The 26,108-nt window shown below is 33.1% G+C and overlaps 1 long non-coding RNA gene across 2 annotated transcripts; it reads right to left on the bottom strand.

The window, feature by feature from the left end:
- Positions 1-14,235: 14,235 nt before the first annotated feature.
- On the bottom strand, positions 14,236-23,844 carry LOC125187387. Of its 2 annotated transcripts, XR_007170599.1 has the most exons (3): positions 23,824-23,844; positions 22,998-23,000; positions 14,236-14,500 (listed from the first exon to the last, which is right to left on the bottom strand). It is a non-coding gene; the product is annotated as an uncharacterized LOC125187387 (long non-coding RNA). The 2 variants fall into 2 exon arrangements; XR_007170598.1 differs by lacking the exons at positions 22,998-23,000; positions 23,824-23,844 and adding an exon at positions 14,841-17,907.
- Positions 23,845-26,108: the final 2,264 nt, after the last annotated feature.

Raw genomic sequence — 26,108 nt, 5'->3', positions numbered from 1 at the left:
TACTTGAGGACAAGTATGGTTTAAGTGTGAGCAGTTTGATAAGGCTAATTTCATGCATCGGTTATATGTGAAAAACGTTATAATTGCTGGGTCTAACACGTTTCCTAAGCCAGGTGTGTAAAGAAAAATCGCTAGATCGAGGAAATGCTGAAGGAGATGATCTAGCGAAGGAAAGAAATGAAGTGAGCAGGATTTAAAAGAAAAGAAGGCGTGACAGAGGAGTCAATAGCTGAGGGCAACAAAGTCTTATCTATACCTCGCTGGGCCCCACTCCAACGCCTATATATAGAAGAGCATGCAACGCACATCATATCACTTTTTTTCATTCTATTCTTAGCTCACACACATTACACACACTTGGGAATGGGAGATCTGAGGTAGTCGGGTACGAAGGGTTATTTTCTTTAGAAGTTTCGCGTTGCAACACCGTCCGAGTGTGGACGAAGATACAATTTCTCTTAATTTCAGTTGTTTGCTCGTTTTGCCGTCGAACTTCACTTTTGGGAGTCGACTTGGTTGTTGATGATACTTATTACCTTTTCGCTTTGGTTTATTTGTGTTTAGTAGTTGAATTTCAAGTTGATTTACGTAGATCTCTCTGCTGGAAGTTTATTTTTACAAGTATTATGTCAATCTCTGTTTTATTTTGATATTGTGGTGTTTGATGTGGGAATTTGATGATAGATCTGTGGTTTATTGACTGTTTGGAGGTTGTTGTTCAAATCTGAAGTGATGAAGTGTTTCTGTTGGTTGGAGTTCGTGTTGGACGCTTGGATCCGGAGTGGATTTAGCGTCTGAGGTTGGATTCGAAGTGAGAAAAGAAAGTTGTTAGATGGATTTGAGTTTTCTTTTTGTTTTCTGTTTTGCTTCGTCTAACGTCTGTAGATCTGTTCAGTTCTTCGTTGATTATGCTTTGATTTGACTTAAAATTAGTTTGCTCTGTTTTGATTTCGTTCATGTTAATTTTCTTATGAGTTTTACGCAATTTGGTTGTACCTTAGTGTGAGCCAGGACACGAATGACGCAAGAATATTTCTTCAATTTCTCCAGCTGTGCCTGGGTGTCTTTCTTCCCCTCGTCAGTCTCCAGCTTCTTCGAGTATTTGGAAAATGCCTTCTTCTTTGACTTGCACCAATTCTAGTAGAACCTTCTCTTTACCTCCTCACTCAAGTGCTGAGCCCAAACTGTATTTAGGTAGCGAAGACCACGAGGAGTCTTCACATACCCAACGACACCAACAATTACCATAGGTGGTGTTTCAATCATGGTGACAGCTTCACATCTCTCCTTCTTGTGAAGTTCTGCAATAAATATTTCAATACAGAATATTCACATTTTGTGCTTTCAATAAAACTTTAGCCTAGTTCAACACAGAATCTCTGTAATATAATAGAACATGTCTACCACTGGAATGACAAACAAATTAGAAGTCAGTAGGAATGCACATCAATTCAAATATCAACAGATTTGCAGTTATGTGAACAAGAAATTATCATGATAGCAACAGAGAGTATACATGATATCAATAAATTCTACATAGAATGTCAGCAAATCTGCATTTATGTCAACAGAGTATAATTCACCAACAAAGTACAAAAAAGTCATGTTAATGAAAATCAAACCAAAATACCTTCAACATTCATCGACGTCGACTCTGAATAAGATGAAGAATCCATCAGATAACACCTTAGGCTTTGATTATGAAGTGTACTCGAACCTAAAAATGAAAAAGCAAAAAAAAAAAAAAAACTGATTAGGAACAAATTTGACTGGGCATCAACAAATAAAGCATAAAAACATAATCGAAGTCGATAAAATCAACCTAAAAACTTCAGATTCAACCAAACTCCATCGAATTAGTCGTCTGTTGTTAAAAAATTCTTCAATTTTTGGATGAACGACTATTTTGAATGCCGATTTTGAAAATTCATCAACTTGAAGAAGTCGCTTCAACCACCGCCGATTTGGAATGTCGATTCTCTTTGATCGTTGCTTCAGCCGATTCAGCTACAATCGTCGCTTCAGCCGATTGTCTTCGATTTTGCTTTTCTATCGTCATTGCACAAAACTGTTCGATTTTGCTCTTCGATTTTGAAGGTCTACGAATTGAAATTTGAAGATCAGCAGATTTTCAGCGAGATTTGCAGGTCTTCGATTTTAAAGGTCTTCGATTTTATGAAGATTTGTATGAAGATTTGCAGGTTTTTAGCGATAGTTTTAGAGAAGATTTTAGAAAATGGTTTGAAATATAATTTTATGTTTTCTGCCTTTTATTAATGAAATTACAATTATACCCTCTTGTTGACATAATGTGTTATCTGTTAACATTACATGAATCTTATGGATTAGTGGCCCATATTGCATCTCATTTCTCAATTAAGGTAAATAATCTCAACGTAACAATACCCTATATATATATAGGGGGTCTTGTTAGGTTGATAAATCTCAACCTAATTGAGAATTGAGATGCAATCTCAGCCCCTCATCCAAAATATTTGTGAAATGTCAACAACATGTAGTTTATGTCAACAGAGGGGCATAAATTGATATGAATTGTATATGTAGTTGAAAAATAAAAATTAAAAAATTAAAAAAAAATTAAAAAAAATTAGAAAAAATTAAAAAATAAAATAAAAATAATTTTAAAAATTTTTAAAAAAATTAATAAAAAATTAAAATTTAAAATTTAAAAAAATATTTATTGAATAAAATTTACCATGATATTACCATTCTGCCCTTTCATAATTAATTAATCTAAAGATATTTTACATGTGGAAAAATCTGGACCACTTATTTAATAAAAATGAATGGCTGATATTGCATCTCATTTCTCAATTAGCATAAAAAATCTCAATTGATCACAATCCTATATATATAGGGGTACGATCATATCATAACTCATATTTATGTGATAACCTAATAACCCTATCATTTTATGGGTCAAAAGTATCATTTTTATTAAAAATGATATTTATACACGATAAAATGATATTTTTTCAGCATGCATAAAATGATACTTTTATTCCATAAAATGATATTCTGTTTCATAAAATGATATTTTTCGTCCATAAAATGAGGGTTATTAGGTTATCACCATAATTATGGGTTATGATATGATCACATCCCTATTAACCACAAATCCACCCTTAAAGATCGAACTAGAGACCAAATTAGGGCCACTCATTTTTCTTATATGGTTATGATTAATTTACAATTAATTTAATATTTTATTAAATAAAAATATTTTTTTATTATTTTATTATTTTAATTTTTTTTTATTATTTTTAATTTTTTTTAAAAAAAATTTAATTTTTTTTTATTTTTTAATTTTTTTTATTCGAAAAAAACTTGCTTTAGTAAATAATGAACTATATTCACTATATAATGAACTAAATGAATGTATGTTATGAACTTATTACTTCATTCAGTCGTGCTATTACTTCATTCCGTTAGTTTATTACTTCATTTATTCATGCTATTACTTCATCCTATTAGTTTATTACTTCATTCCGTTAGTTTATTTCTTCATTCAGTCATGCTATTACTTCATTCCATTAGTTTATTACTCCCTCCGTCCCATTAAAGATGACTCACTTTCCTTTTTGGTTTGTCCCAACCAAGATGACTCATTACTTAAAATGGAAACCCCTTTATCTCTACTTTATCCCCTCTCTCTTACTTTACTCTCTCCATTTAACACACAAAATAAAGTTGCATAAAATCCCGTGCCGTCCAAAGAAGGGGTCATCTTCCTTGGGACGGAGAGAGAGTCCGCGTCGGCGGTGTTGCAGCGCTCTGCTTCAGTTTGGCGCTGGGATTTTTGGCATACATTTGTTAATTTTCTTTTTTCGTTTTTTTTTTAAAAATATTTAAGTATATTTGTAATTTATTTATTTTTGCTTTTGGAATTGTGATGTGGATTTGATTCAATTGAAATACGAGTTGTTGACATTCGATAGTTTCGGTATTGATATGTGAATTATAAGTATTACTCCCTCCGTCCCCCATTACTTGACACGGTTTGACCCGGCACGGGTTTTAAGAAATGTAATGGAAAGTGTGTTGAAAAAGTTGGTGGGATGTTGGTCCTACTTTTAAAGTATTAGTTTTATAATAAATGTGAGTAGGAATGTGTTAGTGGAATATGGGGTCCACTACCAAAAATGGAAAAAGTGAAGTGTGTCAAGTAATGGGGGACGGACCAAAATGGCAAACTGTGTCAAGTAATGGGGGACGAAGGGAGTATTTTTTAGTTGTTGACATTTTAATACAAGTTGTTGACATTCGATAGTTTCGGTATTGATATGTGCATTATAAGTATTATTTTTTAGTTGTTGACATTTTAATACAAGTTGTTGACATTCGATAGTTTCGGTATTGATATGTGAATTATAAGTATTATTTTTTAGTTGTTGACATTTTAATACAAGTTGTTGACATTCGATATTCTCGGTATTGATATGTGAATTGTAAGTGTTATTTGTTAGTTGTTGACATTTTAATACGAGTTGTTGACATTCAATATTCTCGATATTGATATGTCAATAGTAAGTGTTATTTGTTAGTTGTTGACATTTTAATACGAGGTTGTTGACATTCGATATTCTTGGTATTGATATGTGAATTGTAAGTGTTATTTGTTAGTTGTTGACATTTTAATACGAGTTGTTGACATTCGATATTTTATCGGTATTGATATGTGAATTTAAGTGTTATTTTAAAGTTGTTGACATTTTAATACGAGTTGTTGACATTCGATATTCTCGGTATTGATATGTAAATTATAAGTGTTATTTATTAGTTGTTGACATTTTAATACGAGTTGTTGACATTCGAAATTCTCAATATTGATATGTGAATTGTAAGTGTTATTTTTTAGTTGTTGACATTTTAATACGAGTTGTTGACATTCGATATTCTCGATATTGGTATGTGAATTGTAAGTGTTATTTGTTAGTTGTTGACATTTTAATACGAGTTGTTGACATTCGATATTCTCGATATTGGTATGTGAATTGTAAGTGTTATTTTTTAGTTGTTGACATTTTAATACGAGTTGTTGACATTCGATATTCTCGGTATTGATATGTAAATTATAAGTGTTATTTGTTAGTTGTTGACATTTTAATACGAGTTGTTGACATTCGATATTTTCGGTATTGATATGTGAATTGTAAGTGTTATTTTTTAGTTGTTGACATTTTAATACGAGTTGTTGACATTCGATATTCTCGATATTGATATGTGAATTGTAAGTGTTATTTGTTAGTTGTTGACATTTTAATACGAGTTGTTGACATTCGATATTCTCGATATTGATATGTGAATTGTAAGTGTTATTTTTTAGTTTTTGACATTTTAATACGAGTTGTTGACATTCGATATTCTCGGTATTGATATGTAAATTATAAGTGTTATTTGTTAGTTGTTCACATATTAATACGAGTTGTTGACATTCGATATTTTCGGTATTGATATGTGAATTGTAAGTGTTATTTTTTAGTTGTTGATATTTTAATACGAGTTGTTGACATTCGATATTCTCGGTATTGATATGTAAATTATAAGTGTTATTTGTTAGTTGTTGACATTTTTATACGGGTTGTTGACATTCGATATTGATATTGAAGATTTGATTGTTGAAGATTTGAAGATTTGAATGTTGATGAAGATTTGAAGATTTGAATGTTGAAGAATTCAAGATTTGAGGATTTGAAGATTTGAATGTTGAAGATTTGAAGTTATGAATGTTGTAGATTTGAAGATTTGAATGTTGAAGAAGATTTGAAGATTTGAAGATTTGGATGTTGAAGAATTGAAGATTTGAAGATATGAATGTTGAAGATTTGAAGATTTGAATGTTGAAGAAGATTTGAAGATTTGAAGATTTGGATGTTGAAGAATTGAAGATTTGAAGATATGAATGTTGAAGAATTGAAGATTTGAAGATTTGAATGTTGAAGATTTGAAGACTTTAGAAAATGATTTCAAATGTATTTTATTTTTGTCCTCTACATTATTAATGAAAAGACAATTATACCCCCTTGTTGACATAATGTGATAGTTGTTGACATTAAGTTAATCTTGTGAATTAGTGGCTGAGATTGCATCTCATTTCTCAATTATGCCCAAAAATCTCATCCTAACAAGACCACACACACACACACACACACACACACACCGTGTCAACTTAGACTTACAAATGTGGGTCGTTATCGGGTCAACAATGCAACAATATATGGCCTAACTTAAACTGAACTCGAAATCATCAGTTTTATTGGATCATCCAATAAATATCCAAACCAAATAAGACTTGTTACGAACCATTAAATTCTTGGGTGTCCGTGTTGGAGTTCATGATATAAATTTTTTTTAACAATACGATGATAACGATCCGAACATGATATTAAAGTAAAACTAATTACGATGCCAAACAAGCCTCCCAAAATTGTCTATCCGTCTTCTCGTGGTTTTGAGTGGCAATAGAATTGCATTGATCAACCACTCCATCCTCCAGATCAGTTGCACAACCATCGTCCTCATCAAAATCAGCATCAATATGAGCCGCGACGCTAGTGTGGGATAAAAAGGCGCAGATGCATGTGCACGACTCGGCATCGTCCTCAGTCGTGGATCCGGCTTGCTCCCCCGTGTCATAATACTGGGATTCGGAATCGCCACTCGCCTCAACTAACATGCATGAAGATGCATCAACCAATACTGTTGCACCCACCATTGTTGGAGACATGGTCATCATCTATACTATTACAATTTACAAATTACAAATTACAAATTACAAATTACAAATACAACTCTCCCTCTCTCTCTCTCTCTTTATAGTTGCATTAGCCGAAATGCTGTAAGGAAATGTTGTGGGCCGACAAATGCATTTATACTTTAGGTTTTTGTAAATTGACTTCCTCTTCCTACTTCCTAGTACAAAATTGGATATATTTCAACCACACGCCACCCTTACTTCTAGAAGGAATTGGGGGGCCTTCTTTATTGCATTTGCCTCTACAATGGAATGGATGATGGACCACTAGCTGCTCGCAATTCATTACTAGTACTATATCATAATTATCATTCAACCCTCGAACAAAAACTTATCACAAAAAATGAAATTTTTGAATAGTAGTATTTTGTATTCTATTGTAAAAATAAAAGGAGAATTAAATATAGAACATTATAATTGGATTGGTGTATCCTAGTTGTGAAATTATACTACAGTAAATCACAAATTATTAAAATTGAAGAGGAAAAATGCAACAAGAACTAAAACACTAACACAGATGATTTTGAATTTGATTTGTACACTGGTATATAGTTTTAGTATAAGTTTGTCTTTTAAAATTCTGGAATTTGATATCATGCTAAGTTCTGGTGAAACCGTGTAGACATAAAAATGAGTTTAATTAACACATGCATGTTTGACTGTGACAAGTTCTTGGATTTGGATCATTCTTTTTTGTCCTCTCTACAAATTGTTTATATTCCAGCTACACAATACTTTAACATGTAACGCACGCTTTTAATTTTAAAACGGCCGCTCCTCACCAATCTAGAATACATACCTAAAATATCTGACTCAACTCAAAACTATTCAGTTCAACTCAACTTATTATCATCATCTCCATTACAGCATCCACAAACATTTCTTAGTCCGGACTAACCACCTACAGCAGTGTGGACTAGTGTCCGCCCTTTCAATTTTATATTAAATTTTTTAATTTATTTTCAAATAGTAATAAATAGCAAAATATAATATATGGAGTACTAAAACACAAAATTTTAAAAAACACTTACATTAATTGAAAAAAACACCTACTTATAGGAAAAAAACACATGCTTACATAGGGGAGTGTTATATTGCTAACTCAATACCTAATTGCTAACTACAACTAAATAATAGCCATTAGATATTCAAATTAAGGGCCTAGATCATCAACCAAGAAATATCAATATGATCAACAAAAAACGTCAAAAAAGTCATAAGATTAATTCTATAAAATATCAATAGGGGTATTAATGTCAATTAACTACATGTTTAGTTATAACCAACTTTTAAAAGAAATCTCAAAACTTTAAATTCATATAACATATATCAAATTAAAGATAATTTTATAAGGATTCCAACGATATCATATATGCATATGTTCCGACGTCAAAATTTGAAAAAAAATTCAAAAATTTTTCTATTTTTTCGTAAAGCAGAAATGTCAACATACTATATAAAATATGTCAATATAATACATGTAGAATGTCAATATAAGCAATGGGTTAACATTCTTAAAACATCGTGTTGACATTCTCAAAGCATTGTGTTGATATTTCCGAAACACTATATTGACATTTTCACCTAAAACCCTAATTTGGCGTTTTTTTTAATCTTTTTTTATTTTATTAATAAAATCGAAAATTACACGTGGCAAATTGTAGACCACACGTTTTCTAAAATCCTATGGCCTTAAATTAGTTGTAGTTAGCAATTAAATGATAAGTTAGCAATTGATCACTCCCCATAAATAGCAAAATAGTATATGGAGTACATTAATTACAGTGGCGGATACAAGATTTTTCGTCTGGGGGTACGAAAAATACTTATACTGACCGACTCGGAACTTCAAAATCTAACCAATTCTCTTTCTTTTTTTAAAAAAACTAATTACTCTATCCCAAAAAATTGTCCACTTCGATTTCGGCACAAGTTTTAAGAAATATAAAGGAAAGTGGATTGACAAAGTTAATAAATGTGAGTCAATTTTTATATATAAGGTTTATAATAAAACGTGAATATAATAAATTAATGGAATATGTGGCCTATTTAATATTTAGGTAAAGTAGGGGACAGAGGGAATATATATTATGATGAAACAATATATAATTAAATACATTAGAATATTTTAAAAACTAAATATGCTTTAAAAGGCTTGAAAAAATAGGAAAGATTAAAAAGTATAGTATATGTTTTATATGCATTACAATTTTTTTTTAAACAAAAGAATGAAAATATTAAAATAAATAAGATTTAATAGAACAGAAAATATATATCTATGCATTAAATGTGTTTCTGTTTTCGAATGCATATAAGAATATTTAAGAAATACCTATAAAGGATATGAAATATATAAAAAAAGATTTAAACAAAAAATTCAATTTTCGTATCCAATTTAGAATATTTTAAAACAATAAAAAAATTTGAAGATATACAAAATGAATAATAAGAAAAAGGTCGCAAAGCACATGCTTTGAAATTGCATAAAATTTAATAAAATTTATATTATCATAAAAATATAAACATGCTAATAGGAAAAAAAAGTATAAAAAGAGGAATCGAATAAAATGAAAAAAGTATAATAAAAGTCAAAATAGAAAAAATGTTGAGTGTGAGGTTTAAACCCACAACCTTAATGACTTTTCAAGACGCGTTTACCACAAGACTAAACATAGATTTTGTATTGAAATCAAACAAATTTTTATATAAAGCTACAAAAACTCTATTTTAAGTGTAAAACTACTTGTCCTACATCGAAATCACAAAGAAACTCGGAGTTGAAAACCTATCTATAAATCAACCATTTATCCCACGTCGAAGTCACAATGAAAGTTGGAGTTGAAAACCTATCTATAAAAGGTTTACTCAATTAATGCAAAACATGTTCATCTGTGTGAAGGATTTTACTCTAAAAAATATAATCTTTCATTAATTAACGGGTCCGTCTTCTAGTATAGATCATGGTGAAATTACTCCCCCGTCCTACCACAAGTGATGAATTTCTTTTGGGCACGTGATTTAAGAAAATGATACTCCCCCCGTCCCATAAAAATAGACCATTTGGGATTGACACGAATTTTAATGTGTAATTGGTAAAGTAAGAGAGAAGAAAAAAAATAATTGAAATTGTGTAGTGGATGGTGGGGCCTATAAATGCTAAAGTAAAAGAGAAGGAGAAAATTGTTTCCATAAATGGATGGAGATTATTTATATAGGACAGACGAAAAAAGAAATATGGCATATTTCTATGGGACGGAGAGAATACTATTTACTAAGCTAAAGTATGAGAGAGTAAAATGTAAGAGAGATAAAGAGAAAATAAAGTAAGAGAGATGGAAAAAAGTAATAGAGTAAAAATGTTTTTTTTTTTTTTGCTACAAGAGGAAATCAATCACTTGTAGTGAGAATCGAAAATGGAAAGTTGATCACTTGTGGTGAAACGGAGAGAGTAGTTTTTTTTTTAATTCTAATTTACAATTTGATTTTTTTAATAAAAAATTGAATTTTATGATTAAAATTGTTTTTTTATAAATTAAAAATTGATTTTTTATCGTCTTGGCACCTGCAGTGGCCAAACGATAGGTCGGACGAGACACCACTGTGGAGCCCTCGTCCGGCTGATCATCTGCCCAACTTTACCACTGCAGACGGACGGACGATCGCCACGCCCGAACTTTCGTCCTCGAACAAAGGGGCACCCTTGCATCGTTAGACCTATCATCCAGCCATGCAAGAGCCCGTACGATAGGTCTGGAGGATAAAAAATCAATTTTTAATTATAGAAAAATGATTTTTAATTATAAAATATTAATTTTTATTTAAAAAATCAATTTTAAAATTAAATTAGAAAAACTATAATTTCACAATGATCCATACAAAAAGACAGATCCGTGAATCAGTGAAAGATTATATTTTGTAGAATATACCCCTTCACACTAGATGAGCAAGTTCTGCATTGCTTGAGTAAAACCTTTTATAGATAGGTTTTCAACTCCAAGTTTCTTTGTGATTTCAATGTGGGACAATTAGTTTTGCACTTAGAATAGAGTTTTTGTTGCTTTATGTAAAAATTTGTTTGATTTCAATACAAAATCTATGTTTAGTGGTAAATGTGTCTTGAAGAATCATAGAGGTTATTCGTTCAAACTCAAAACTCTAACATTTTTTTATTATACTTTTCTCATTTTATTCAATTCTTTTCTTGTTTATACTTTTTTTCCTAAAAGCATGTTTATATTTTTATGATAATTGTAAATTTAATTTAAGTAATGTAGTTTTTTTTTTAAATTAAGTAATGTAAGTGTTTTGTTTTAATTTAATTTAGGTTGTCCCAAGTTACTTGAGTCATTTCATTTTTTGACTAAAAGCAAAACATCTAATCTCACATATTGTATTCTTTCTTTTACTTTATTCTCTCATCTACTTTATTTAACTCACTAAACACAATTTTCTTAAATCTCGTGCCGAAAAGGAACGCCTCAAGGAACGTGGGACGGAGGGAGTACTTGAAAACAAAAAAAATTAAATTAAATATAAAATAGAAAGAGCGGATCCTAATCCGGCCACTAATCCGCACCACTGCAGGAGGATAGTTCGGACTAAGAAATGTTGATGTGGCAGACTATAGTCCGGCTACTAATCCGGACCATTGTGCATGCTCTTACAAGTGTGATTATAAAACATTCAATGGAATTCAAATATTCTTTTGGGGGAATGGAATCCAAATAATATTTAGAATTCACAAAGTTAGATAAAATTATAACTAATGTTGCTAGAGCTAAACAAATGTTCCTCAATAACACCAGAGAGGTTGTTTTCGTCAACAACACCAAAGTGGTTTGTTCAAACTTGGAATGACTGATATCGGTGATGACAAGTGTGTGCAATGCAGAGAAGAGCTGAAGCCTATTGAGCATCTCTTCTTCAGCTGCAAAATCTTTAGAAGCTTGTGGAACTACGTTTGTGATCAGTGGAACATATTCGTTTGTATCCCCAGCCAATCGTTAATGTGTTTTTGTTCCTGGCATGGTACTCCTTTCAAAATATTTTGCAAGAAGATGTGGATCCATATTCTATGTCAAATTGTGGTCAGTGTGGGACATTCGAAATGAGATTACATTGCAAGAGTTCAAACCCAACTGGGAATTTGAAAAGAAATGATTGTTTTGGCACCTTAGCTATAGGAACAAATGATGGTGAATAGAGGAAGAACAGTTCCTAAGAGTACGCAAAGAAGATGGTTTTTATGATAGAGATACAAGACAGATGGGCCATGGAGTGTCTTATAGCAATCAATGATTGTTGAACTGTTGACTAAGGTATTGTGTTTCCAACGAAGGTTATGTTTTCTGATGCTCATTTCTTGTTCCTTAGTCTAGGCGTTGTTCGGCTATCGATGGGTAAGTTATTGTTTTGTGTTGCATGTTTGGATCCTTCTGTATTTGCGTTCGTGGTGAGATCCCACCCGACTAAGTCTTCATGTCTTTGTTTGCTACTTTCCTCTCTCTTGACATTTGTTGCATGAGCTTAAGTAATGTAGGGACATCTTCGGTGTTAGTAGGCTTCTTGCTTTGTTGACTATGAAATGCAACTCAAAGACGTTTTTATTTCAACTATTAGGTTAGAGGTTCAAGTCATCACTGGGTAGATGGAGAACTATTATTTATTTTCTTTTTTAAAAAAATGACTTTTTTTTATAGATATAAACTCTGCTCTCCACACTTGTAGTTTGAGCATTTCTATTTATAAAAATGAAACGAATATTTTCCTAACTAGATATCAAGCATCAAATATCGAGACTCAGTTAACTTGGAGTTTAGTTCACTTGGAAAACTATTACTTCAACTTGAGATCAACTTGACACCATTAGGTATTCACAACCCTCATCTCTTAGATGTGACACACCACTTTAACTCATAAACCATATTTCTATTCATCTCAATACTTTCACTATTCAAGGATTTAGCATAATTGCCGAATGAGAGCCTTTGTAGTTGCTAGAGTATACACCAAAAATTTCCCAATCAGTGCATGAAATTAGGGGAGGACGAAAAAAAAACTGATGGTAAGGACTGGACTTCACTATATATTTTTTCACAGACAAATATAATAGTAGGGTTAATGTATAAAACCTGGTTAAAGATTAAAACTAATTACATCCCTTGATTAATGGTGATCTGATGGTTAATATTAGGTCCACTTGGAATTAATTAAATTATTTTAAAAATCGAAAAGGTTAAAGACGGAACCCGCAAAAAATAGTAGTTATTTTTATCCCATGATTCACGTTCTTTGATTTATCTGCGATTTGATTTCCGTATTTATCAATTCCCTACCCTGAAAACTCTCTATGCGGCTATTTTGAAGAATTATTGTTTTATTGTTGCTTCTACAAACCTTATTCTCAATCGCCTTGCTTAGTTCATCTGGGTTTATCATTGATGGAAGAAGATAAATTACTTTTTGAAAACAGATGTCTGATATTTGTACAAGGTTCATCGAATTGCCTGATTTTTATCTGGTTTCCGAAAAACGATTGTGTGTAGATCACCCTACTTCGTTTTGCTTTGATTAAATCTGTTCATTGTCATTTTTCTTTCAATTTGGTTTCGTATTTGCATGGAGTTGCACCGTTTTTTTTTTCCATTTTATATTAATGATTACAGATAACTTCACCCTAGGGTTTAGATTGCTATGTGGCTAGGGTGTAGTACCCACTTATTTAGAAAACTAACTATACCACAACATAGACATGAATTCATTCCCCTAGGGTTTACCAATCCATTGGGCTAGGTTGTAGTATCAACAATTTTCTCGTAGAATATATCTTGATATAATGTATGCAACACATAGGTAAATGTATGTTAATGAATGTTTAATGTAATATATCTTGATATACAAATTAAGAAATTGAACGTATATGCAGTATGTAGTAATCTTCAAATTTATTGCTTTAATGTAATGCAAAAATTATTTTTGCATTCATTGAGTTAGAGCCTTCCCCTTTGGGTTTAGAAATTCTTGGGGCTAGGTTGTAGTGTTGGATTATTAAGTCACTAATTTTATACAGAGTAATGTATATTTAGCAAACAATAATGTAGCAACCTATGATGTACCAAATTAGACAGATAATGTAGCATAGCAACAACTATATCACCAGAGGCTATTAATGTAGTAATTTGTATGCTTAATGCATTATAAATATATTAGCAATCTACCATTCCTCTATCTGCAATGTACCATCAATGTAAACTTATCAAACAATGATGTTGTAACAAAGGATATACCAATTTGTCCGACATGATGTATCACAACATTCATTACAGCAGAAGCCTATAATGTACTAAAATGTATCAACAATGTAAAATACATGTATTTACAATGCACCACCAGAACATAAGGACAGATTGCTACATTATTAATGCACAGAACCACGTAAAAAATGAAGCATAACCCACAAATTGCAAATAATGTACCATGCTAAAAATGAACAATCTACAAAATTGGTTTATCATGATGTAATTTAAACACATAATAATGTACTAAATAATTGATGAACAAAACTATAGCCATGATGTAGCATAGGATTTGGAACAATGTAAACAACGATGTTAACAATGTTCAAACATTACAGTAAACCAATAAAGCCATTTACTTGTCGCTTGGCTAGCAGGCCTCCTCGAAGTAGTGCGTTTGTTCACCATTTTGTAGGAAGTTCTTCCGGTGCTGTATGTCATCAAAATTTCGTTGTTGATTAATCAACTGTACTGAACTCATTATACACAAATAAAAGGGGTCGAACAGAGCATCACAAGAATGACCAAAAATTGCTTCCAAAAAAATGCCAGGAAAGGAATATAACTGCTAATTATAGGGCAAAATGTATTGACAAAAAGCTTCAATTTTTTGCAAAAACCAGAAACTCAACCAACCAAAAAACACTAATTAAAAAAACCAAACTTAGAATTCAAAATTGAGGCTTGAATAATGTAGAAGAACAATGAAAATCACTTCCTCAAATGTGAATCTACACCAATTTGAAGCAATTTAAAAGTTGTAGTCTTACCTCCCGATTTCGGAATTCGTCAGGGGAGAAAACAAAATTTCCAGGTTATATATCAGACGGCGTCGTGATGTTGACCGATTCGTCGTGCTCTAGGTCGTTCGTCGGTACAATTGACTGTAGAAACCGGTTCAACTAGGCGGCGGCTAGGGTTGAGTTGAATTGTGGGAGGAGAGAGGGGGGAGAGAGGATGGAAATAATGAGGGGTGAGAGTGGGAGGGAAATGAATTGATCGTGAGTAAGAAATACCCCTTAATGTATGAAAAGTGTATGATAATGTACTGAGTGACAATTAATCCAAGCCATTAAATTAATAGATCCAAGGGATCAGATTAGTCCTATGTTTTACACTAGGGGATATAAGGAGTATATATATATATGAAATTATACAATATAAAAACCGCAAACGCTGTAAAAAATGCATATATATTTAACATGAAGTAGTCCAAAATATATCTAATAAAAAGAACATGTCATAGCTATGGTTTTACATCTAAAGCGGTGACAACTAAATTCTACGTTCTCAATCGTTGAAAATAGGTCCTTCTCAATGTACACAATTAAACTATCTTTCATCCACTCATCTCCCATTCGATTTCGCAAATCAATCTTGATAGTCTTCATTGCAGAAAATGCTCTCTCAACAGAAGTAACGGGTAAAACCAATGCCAACTCAATAATCCGATAAACCAACAGAAAAAACCAAATGCTTACCACTTTTGACCATCTCCGTAGCAACGTCTCCTAAGTTTCTTAAGGCATCAAATTGAGGATCACATCGGATATTAACAATAAAATTACTAAGTTAAAGTGGAAGACGTGAACAATTATTTGCAGAGAGGTCCTCGTGATATAATGTAGCAAGATGAATTACTTGATCATCATTGAATCAAGAGAAAGAATTTCTCGAATAAAGACATGATATGCATCCTAGCTATTCGGTGCTAGCTTCAGAAAATCGATCATCCATCTCTTGTATAGTTAAATCAACAACCTTGACATTGCAACCACAATAACATAAATTATGATAAAAAAAATATATGTATAGAAGACATGAATAGGAATATTATAGTACCTTATTAAAAGTGTCTACACGATAATGATGCAAATTCGTGATCAACTTTGCTCCATACTTTTTATAACCACGGCGTGGTATAATTTCATCCATATCAACTTGTGTAATATTATACAATTCACAAAAATTTGCTGTTTGATCATGTACGTCTTCTCATCCATTGTCTCTAAAACTTTGCAACTGATATTTCACACTTTACACTTTGGATCAATGATATGGCTTGAATAATATTTTGATATTTCTTTTGTAAGGCAATGGATAATTCATTGGTTATTCCCAATAAATGTTTCATCAAATGCAAAGTGAAAACAAACTCATAATTATCCATCTTTTCAATCAATCCTTCAGTGGTACTTCTGTTATCACGGAGAGTAGCATAGTCACGTACAACTTCCAACACTTTCTCAACCGAAGACCACATAGAGCATAGACGAAGCAATGCAAAGTAATGTGAGCCCAACAAGTGTCTCCAGGCCTTACCAAACTAGTTTCTTGATTTTTACCTCTTCTACTTATGACTTCTCCATCATTAAGTTGTTCAGAAGTTGGTCTTTTCTTTTACAAGATGCCCCGACCATACTCACAATTATGGAGACATAGCTAAAAACATTCTTCACAACTCTAATACCTTGGCAACCGCAACAACAAATAATTGGAGTTGATGAGAAAAACAATGAAAATACATGGCATATGGATTTTCTTGCAATACTAAGGATTTCAATCCATTAAACTCACCCCCCATATTAGAAGCTCCATCGTATCTTTGCCCTCTCACTTTAGATAGAGACAAATTATGCTTCACCAACAAATCATCAATAACGCATTTCATAGTATGCGAGGAAGTGTCAGTTACATGCACGATCCCAATAAATCGCTCAATCACATATCCTTCGTTATTTACATATCTTAAAACAATTCTCATTTGCTCCTTCAATGAAACGTCTCGAGCCTCATCAACCAAAAGAGTGAAAACTTTATCTCCAATATCATTAACTACGGCAAGTGTGACCTCTGAAGCACAAGCATTTGCTAATTCCTTTTGAATTCGTAGTGAATTCATTTGATTGTTAACAGGAGCATTTGTAAACAAAGTTTTGGATACATCATCGTTGAATTCACTAAACCATAGAAGCAACTCAAGAAAATTACTTCGATTTGAAGAACTACTTGACTCATCATGTCCATGAAAAGATAATCCCTCCTTAGAGAAACCGAGTCACATTCAATGAGACTGTCAACCGAATTTGATTTGCAACTTCCATCTCACGAGTACAGAGGATACTTGCCCAATTTTTTTCTTATTTTCTACTTTCAAATTTTTCAAAATTTTAATAATTATGTTAAGCCCTTACCAAATAATGCTACTCAAGAACAAATTATTTTGGGATGAATAACTGTAAGGAGCTGAAAATTAAAGAAAGGACAAGTAAGAATCTGGAGAAGAAATGTGTAATAATAGCGTTGGAAGAACAAGGAAGAAGAAGAGCACTTTCACTAGTTCATAAATGAATTAATTAATATAAAAGTAAAAGTCAAATGGACCCACTTTATAATCTTTAACTCCTTTTTAAAAATCTTTTTTAAAAAGAGATTGTATTCTTTAAAAGTGCTATCACTTTTTATAAAGTGATATATGTTTCTTTAATTAAAATTTAAGTAAAAGGAGTTTAAATTTTAAGTGGCATACGTTTTTTAAGATTTTAAAAAATTAAAGAAAGAGAAGCAGAAAGGTTTTTGTCTTTTTGAAGTTTACAGCAGAGGTTGCAATACAGAAACGGCGCAACTTTGTAAAAAAGGAGGGTTTGAGTCTTTGAAACTTTAGAGAAATTAATTTTCAAATTCTACACAAATTGTGAGGCAAGGAGTTTATTAAAGTTGTTAATTTTATATTCTATTTCTTGTTTTCTGTAAAATTTTGATAGAATAGTTGCAAGCTAAAATTTGTGATTGTCGTATAGAATACGGTTTATGTTAGTAAGTGTTGATAGTATCTTATGGAGTTATGGATATAAACTAATATTGTACTTCAATCATTATTGCTTAGGTTGACCGTAGATGATGGAACGCTTTTTAAAAAAAAGCATCGGGATGAATTTTCTTCTCCAAGTGAACCCATTGTTAAAGCAATGGAAAATTAGCCCCGAAGAGAAGTCGAGTTGAACTTGAATGATATTGTTGGTGATTCGGGAAAACGCAAGCCAATTGAAGAGTTCAATGTTTCAATTCGTGATAAAGTGTGAAGGGGGTACTTGAGTAAGGGCCCTGTCAACCAATTGGACATAAGTACGAAAAAATGAAATATGATATTTAAGAGAGAAGTTTTCAAGATATTTGGTTTAAAATGTATACATGGTTAGAGTATAGTGTATCAAAGGATGCAACCTTTTGCTTTTGCTGCTACCTTTTCAAGAAATCAGATAAAGGAGGTCGACAATCAAATGATGCTTTTACAAAGACGGGTTGTAGAAACTGGAAAAATGCATGATAAAGATTCAATTATCATGTTGGAGGCATAAATAGTTGTCATAATAATGCTAGAATTCAGTTCGAAGATTTTCAAGATCAAAGGATTAGTGTGGCAAGTATATTAAAGTCAAATACCCGTGAGATGGAAGTTGCATATCGCATTTGGTTGACAGTCTCATTGAATGTGACTCGGTTTCTCTTAAAGCAAGAATTATCTTTTCGTGGACATGATGAGTCAAGTAGTTCTTCAAATCGAGGTAATTTTCTTGAGTTGCTTCTATGGTTTAGTGAACTTAATGATGATGTATCCAAAACTTTGTTTATAAATGCTCCTGCTAACAATCAAATGAATTCACCACGAATTCAAAAGGAATTGGCAAATGCTTGTGCTTCAGAGGTCACACTTGCTATGGTTAATGATATTGGAGATAAAGTTTTCACTCTTTTGGTTGATGAGGCTCGAGACGTTTCATTGAAGGAGCAAATGGGAATTGTTTTAAGATATGTGAATCACGAAGGATATGTGATTGAGCGATTTATTGGGATCGTGCATGTAACTGACACTTCCTCGCATACTTTGAAATGCGTTATTGATGATTTGTTGGTGAAGCATAATTTATCTCAATCTAAAGTGAGAGGGCAAGGATACGATGGAGCTTCTAATATGAGGGGTGAGTTTAATGGATTGAAATCCTTAGTATTGCAAGAAAATCCATATGCCATGTATATTCATTGTTTCTCTCATCAACTCCAATTAATTGTTGTTGCAGTTGCCAAGGGTATTAGAGTTGTGAATGATGTTTTTAGCTATGTCTCCATGATTGTGAATATGGTCGGGGTATCTTGTAAGAGAAAAGACCAACTTTGGTTGTTGCAACATGACAGATTAGTTAAACAACTTAATGATTGAGAAGTCATAAGTGGAAGAGGTAAAAATCAAGAAACTAGTTTGGTAAGGTTTGGAGACACACGTTGGGGCTCACATTACTTTGCATTGCTTCGTCTATGCTCTATGTGGTTTTCGGTTGAGAAAGTGTTGGAAGTTTTACGTGACTATGCTACTCTCCGTGATAACAGAAGTACTATTGAAGGATTGATTGAAAGGATGGATAATTATGAGTTTGTTTTCACTTTGCATTTGATGAAACATTTATTGGGAATAACCAATGAATTATCCATTGTCTTACAAAAGAAAGATCAAAATATTATTCAAGCCATATCACTGATCCAAAGTGTGAAACATCAGTTGCAAAGTTTTAGAGACAACGGATGAGAAGACATACATGATCAAGCAACAAAGTTTTGTGAAGTGTATAATATTTCACTAGTTGATATGGATGAAATTATACCACGCCGTGGTTATAAAAAGTATGGAGCAGAGTTGATCACGAATTTGCATCATTATCGTGTGGAGATTTTTAATCTGGTACTATGATATCCCTATTCATGTCTTCTATACATACATTTTTTTTTATCATAATTTATGTTATTGTGGTTGCAATGTCAAGGTTGTTGATTTAACTATACAAGAGATGGATGATCGATTTTCTGATGCTAGTACTGAATTGTTAGGATGCATTTCATGTCTTGATCCGAGAAATTCTTTCTCTCGATTCAATGATGATCAAGTAATCCGTCTTGCTACTTTATATCACGAGGACTTCTCTGCAAATGATTGTTCACGTCTTCCACTTCAACTTAGTAATTTTATTGCTAATATACAATGTGATTCTCAATTTGCTTCCTTAAGCAATTTAGGAGTCGTTGCTACGGAGATGAGTGGATGAATGATAGTTTAATTGAGTACATTGAGAAGGACATGTTTTCAACGATTGATAACGAAAAAAATCTTGCAACGTTTTCAATTGATGATAACACGTAGAATTGAGTTGCCACCGCTCTAGATGTAAAACCACACCTATGACATGTTCTTTTAATTAAATATATTTTGGACTACTTTGTATTAAATATATATGCATTTTTACAGTTTTTGCGGTTTTTATATTGTATAATTTCATATATATATTGGAATGTGGGTCCTATTTTTTTATATTAGTTTTATAATAAAATGTGAGTGGAAAAAAGTTAGTGGAATGTGGGGCCTAATACCATTTATGGAATATTCCAACTGAGACTTCTAAAGTGGGACAACCAAAAATGGCATACCCGGACTCCTAAAGTGGGACGGAGGGAGTATTATATTTGACCGTGAAAAAATATATAGTGAAGTCCAGCTCTTACAGTCAATGTTTTCTGCGTCGGCCCCCGCGGTCCACCACTCTCATTCTTGCGGGAGAAGCCAGCCAGCAAGTCTGTGTTGCTGATGCCCTTACGCTGAATAAAATTCTAATTATCAACCGTCAAAGAGTTTTTGATCTGTACTCCTTTCAAAAGATTTAATAAGAAGACGTGGATCCATATTCTATGTCACATTGTGGTCAGTGTGGATATTCGAATAAGATTACATTACAAGAGTTCAAACTCAATTGGGAGTGTGAGAAGAAATGGTTGTTTTGGCACCTTAGCTATAGGATCAAAGGATGGTGATCAGAGGATGAACGGTCCCTATGAGTACGCCAAGAAGATGCGTTCTATGATAGAGATACAAGACAGATGGGCCCTGGAATGTCTTTCAGCAAACAATGATTGTTGACTAAGGTATTATGTTGCCAATGGAGATTATGTTTTGTGATGCTGATTTCTTGTTCCTCAGTCTTAGTGTAGTTTGTCTATCGATGGGTAAGTTATTGTTATGTGTTGCATGTTCAGCTCCTTTATTTGCTACTCTTTCCTCTCTCTCGACATTTGTTGCATGAGCTTAAGTAATGTAGGGACGGTGTTAGTTGGCTTCTTGCTTTGTTGACTATGAAATGCAACTCTAAGACGTTTTTTGGTGTAGTTTGTCTATCGATGGGTAAGTTATTGTTTTGTGTTGCATGTTCAGCTCCTTTATTTGCTACTCTTTCCTCTCTCTTGACATTTGTTGCATGCTTAAGTAATGTAGGGACGGTGTTAGTTGGCTTCTTGCTTTGTTGACTATGAAATGCAACTCTAAGACGTTTTTTCTTCAACCATTAGGTCAAAGGTTCAAGTCATCACTAGGGAACTATTATTGATTATATGTAAAAGAGAAGCTCTTTTTTTTAGATATAAACTCTGCTCACCACACTTATAGTTTGAGCATTTCTATATACAAAAATAAAACGAATATTTTCCTAACTAGATATCAAGCATCAAAATTCGAATAATCAAATCACATCGTGTTTGGTTTTCTCGTGATACAAAACTACGAAGGAGAAGATGACTATATAAATTCGAAGTGTCTGGATTCACAGTGAATTTAGAAAACAATTCGTCATGTATAGTTGTAGAGTACTACATTTCATATATAAACGCGATTTTCGTTTCATTTTCATTTGCACCACTTGTTTTAACGAGTTTTCTCTCTCTCTAACTTTCTGTTCAAGAGCATCATCGAGCGATGGATCACGCGGGTGGTAGCGGTAGCGGTAGTGGTGGGGATCCTGAGGAGTACGAACGGAGGATGAACGAGGCTATGGAGGCCTACATGAACCGCGGGATGGAGCGGTACATGCGTATGGTGGAACAGCAGGCGATACCTCGCCCTCCTCCACCAGTTGTCCACCACCGGCGCAGTGATTGATCGGGATCACGTAGCTGCACATCAGCGGCATGTACGAGGACTACTTTGCGAGTACCCGCGGTTTCCCGCCAACATGTTCCGGCGGCGTTTCGAATGCGCAGGGAGTTGTTTATGCGCATCGTTAGGGCATTGGAGCGTCAATATATGTGTTTCCGCTTCAGGCACGATGCGGCTGGCAGACCCGGCCACACCCCTATCCAAAAGTGCACGGCGGCAATCAGGCAGTTGGCCTACGGAGGCGCGGCAGACATGTGGGATGAGTACCTCCACATCGGTGAGTCGTCAGCCCTGAAATGTCTGAAGGAGTTCTGTGGGGGCGTGATCAGCATTTTCGGTGAGCAGTACCTTCGAAGCCCTACTCCCGAAGATTGTCAGAATTTGATGCAGATGCACGGGGAGAAGCATGGGTTCCCCGGGATGTTAGGCAGCATAGATTGTATGCATTGGGAGTGGAAGAACTGTCCGACTGCCTGGAAGGGGGCCTACACGACCGGCTACAAGTCAAAGAACCCCACGATAATCCTCGAGGCCGTAGCTGATTACCGGCTGTGGATCTGGCATGCGTATTTTGGGGTAGCCGGGTCGAACAACGACCTCAACGTCCTGAACTCGTCTCCCCTCTTCAACGAGAAGTGCCAGGGCGTCGGTCCAGCCGTCTCATTCGTGGCCAACGGCAACCGGCATGATATGGGCTACTACTTGGCGGATGGGATATACCCTCGGTGGCCGGTCTTTGTGAAGACGATCCGACAAACAAGTGATGAAAAGAAGGCCTACTTTGCGCAACGACAGGAGTCGGCGCGCAAGGACGTGGAGCGCGCATTTGGTGTGCTCCAGTCTCGATGGGCGGCAATCAAGGGCCCAACGCGTTTGTGGGATGTCGGATGCGTTTCCGAGATAATGTACGCCTGCATTATCCTGCACAACATGATCGTCGAAGACGAAGGCGTACAACTGACTAGTTGGGTCAGTGACGATGAAGCCGGTCCAAGCCACGGAACGGCCACCCCTAGTGTACGACAGGGGGTACCCCTCGATGAAGCCGGCCGACTCAAGGAATTTGCCAGCATGCGCCAAGTGGATGCTCATATTCAACTCCAAAAGGATATAATTGAAGAGTTGTGGGCACGGAGGACTGCACGACGATAGTTTTTTTTCTTTATTATGCATGTACTTTTTTTTTATCTATGTAACTTTTTAAAATGCAATTAATGAATTTTCCCGTACACGTGTCTAAATTTAATTCCGTATTTTAATCGTAATTTTAATTCCGTAAATGTAGTATATTTTGAATTGTTTTTATTGCAACAAAAACAGTTTCTATTTTTAAAAGACGGGGGAATATATTATTTTGTATCCGTGATGTCATGACTTAATAAAATGTATTCGAGTAATTCAAGTTCCTATTTAAATATCAACTAAATTAAAAATATGTTTGGTGAGAATGATATGTACAATATAATACTTCCTCCGTCTCATTAAAGATATCTTACTTTTCTTTTTATTTTGTTCCATTCAAGATGTTGTATTTCTATTTTTAGAAAAAATTCTCTTTCATAATAATATAATATTATATTTTCTCTTTCCACTTAACAACACAAAACAAAACATCCTAAAATCACGTGTCGTCACACAAGTGTGACATCTTATATAGGACGGAGGGAGTATTAATATTTTGTTCAACACCGAAAATGTATTTGTATGAAAGATATTAATGCAATAATTGACATATTCTATTTAATTATCAAAAAAGATGTAATTAGCAATTAATTATGAATAACATTTATTTGGATTTAATTATACTCCCTTTGTCCTATAAAAATTAATAGATTTAAATGGTATGAATTTTAATTCACAATTAGTAAAATATAAAAAATAATAAAAGTTGAAGCATTGGTAGTGGAGAATGAGTCTTACCTCATTAGAGCATCCGCAGCAGTGCTCTTCCGCAAGAGCAGTCGTCGTGTTGATGGCACGGCAAGAGCCATGCTCGTCGCCGCGCTCTTGCCGTCGGCACGGGCGTGCTCTTCCGCAAAAGCACCATCGTGACGACGGCAAGAGCACGAGTAGCCGACATGGAATGCTCTGATTGGCCATTGGTTAATCATTTTCTAAAAAAATACTCCCTCCGTCCCACTTAAAATGCAACATTTGAGAATCGGCACGGGATTTTATGTAGTGTTGTTTTGTGAGTTAATGAAGAGAGAGTAAAGTAAGAGAGATGAAAAAGTAGAGATAGAGTTGTTTCCATTTAAGGAAACGTTTCATTTTTAATGGGACAACCAAAAAAGAAAAACGTTGCATTTTTAATGGGACATAGGGAGTATATGAAAAATCCAGATTTAATAACAAAAAGATGTTCCAACTTCCTAATGATATATATCCGTTTTTTTCACACTTTTAACTTATTTTTCATTATGTCTATCGCAAAATTCACACTTTCATCTATATATACTCACACTTCAACACAAAAAATCACACGAAACCAAACAACTCTCTCAATTTAAATTTTTAGGATTTTAATTATGTAATTTTTAATAGTATTTTAGGTATTTTTAATACATTTTAATATTGTGAAAATATTTTTAGTAATTGAAGTATTTAAATTGAATAATAGAATGATGAGACCCTTGAGCATGTTCTTCCCTGCTCCTAGGGAAGAGCATGGATGGGGTATTGTGCTCTTACAGAAGAGTAGAGAATTAAAAATGAATATAGGGGGTCTGGGCCGACATCCGTGCTTTTGGCAAGAGAATGGATGTGGATGCTCTTAGACAGAAAAAGTTTCCTAAATTAGAAATTTTGGAATAATTTTTAGGGATAAACTAAAATAAAAATATTTTATATTTATTTTGTTTGTATTTATATTCAAATTTCTTTTTATATACATTTAACTTTTTTTCACATTGATCAATATTTTTTTTTACAACTAAATTATTTCTCATTTTTGTAACAGTCAAATTGATAGTAGTTTATTTTTGAATTATTTAGTCGTTGAAATGTTATTGTTCTATGTAATAATAGTACTTAATCCTTACTATAATAGATGACACATTTCGGAAATGGCATGAGATTTTAAGTGATGTTTTTTTGTGTGTTAAGTGCAAAACCAAAATAGTATGTTTATACTAATGCGAGAGAGAAATTTTTTTTAAAATAAAAGGAAATGTGACATCTTTTCTGTGACAAACTAAAAAGGAAGGTGTAACATCTATAATCTATTATAGGATGGTGGGAATATTATATTAGTGTTTTAAAGTGTTCTAATCAATACTATTAATTTTTTTGTAATTTTAAAGTTAATATATGTAATTGTATTACTTATTTCTTATTTTTATTAATTTTATTAAAATGTTTAATCAGTGAAAATTATATAGCCCCATGCATAGCACGGATGATAATACTAGTTTTTTAAAATCACGCAGCATAAAAAAGTTTTAATTTGGGTCTACCAATTTCTTTTTCTTTTTTAAAAAATTGATTAAATTGTTGTTCGTTCCCAAAAGTTATTTATTGCACATAATAATCAATTCTGCGTATATAACTACAAATTATGAATATTTTATGTATTTTTAATGGACTACTGCCTTATATAATGAACATTAGAAATTATATTACAACGGAAAGTACATTATATATTAAAAAAAAATGTTTATTATAAGTGCATAGTTATGTAATGATAATTCTATGTATTTTAACGCACCCTCACATTATATATATATATATATATATATATATGGATGTATTCACATCCTTACACTATATATTTGGAAAACGCAACACTAATTACAACCGTTGGATATTCCCATCTAATGTCTCTAATTATGCCAGTTGGAAATTATAAAAAGTATATAAAAAATTCGAAAAGGGTGCTTCAGGAAATATGCTTTTTGAATTGGTTTAAATGTTCCTAATTTCACGCCACCCACATTAAAATTAGTTTTCTTATTTACACGTATGATTCTAATTACCATATCTTTTTATAATGAAGATCTTTCCACATCACGTATAATTTCTTTAATTATAATTCATATGATAATTCTTTCTTTAATTAAGTTGATTTTTT

The sequence above is a fragment of the Salvia hispanica genome, chromosome 5 (genome assembly GCF_023119035.1).
Source record: "Salvia hispanica cultivar TCC Black 2014 chromosome 5, UniMelb_Shisp_WGS_1.0, whole genome shotgun sequence".
Classification (NCBI taxonomy): Eukaryota; Viridiplantae; Streptophyta; class Magnoliopsida; order Lamiales; family Lamiaceae; genus Salvia; species Salvia hispanica.
Note: the sequence above shows the minus strand (reverse complement) of the source record. Positions and strands in the feature narration are given on the sequence as shown.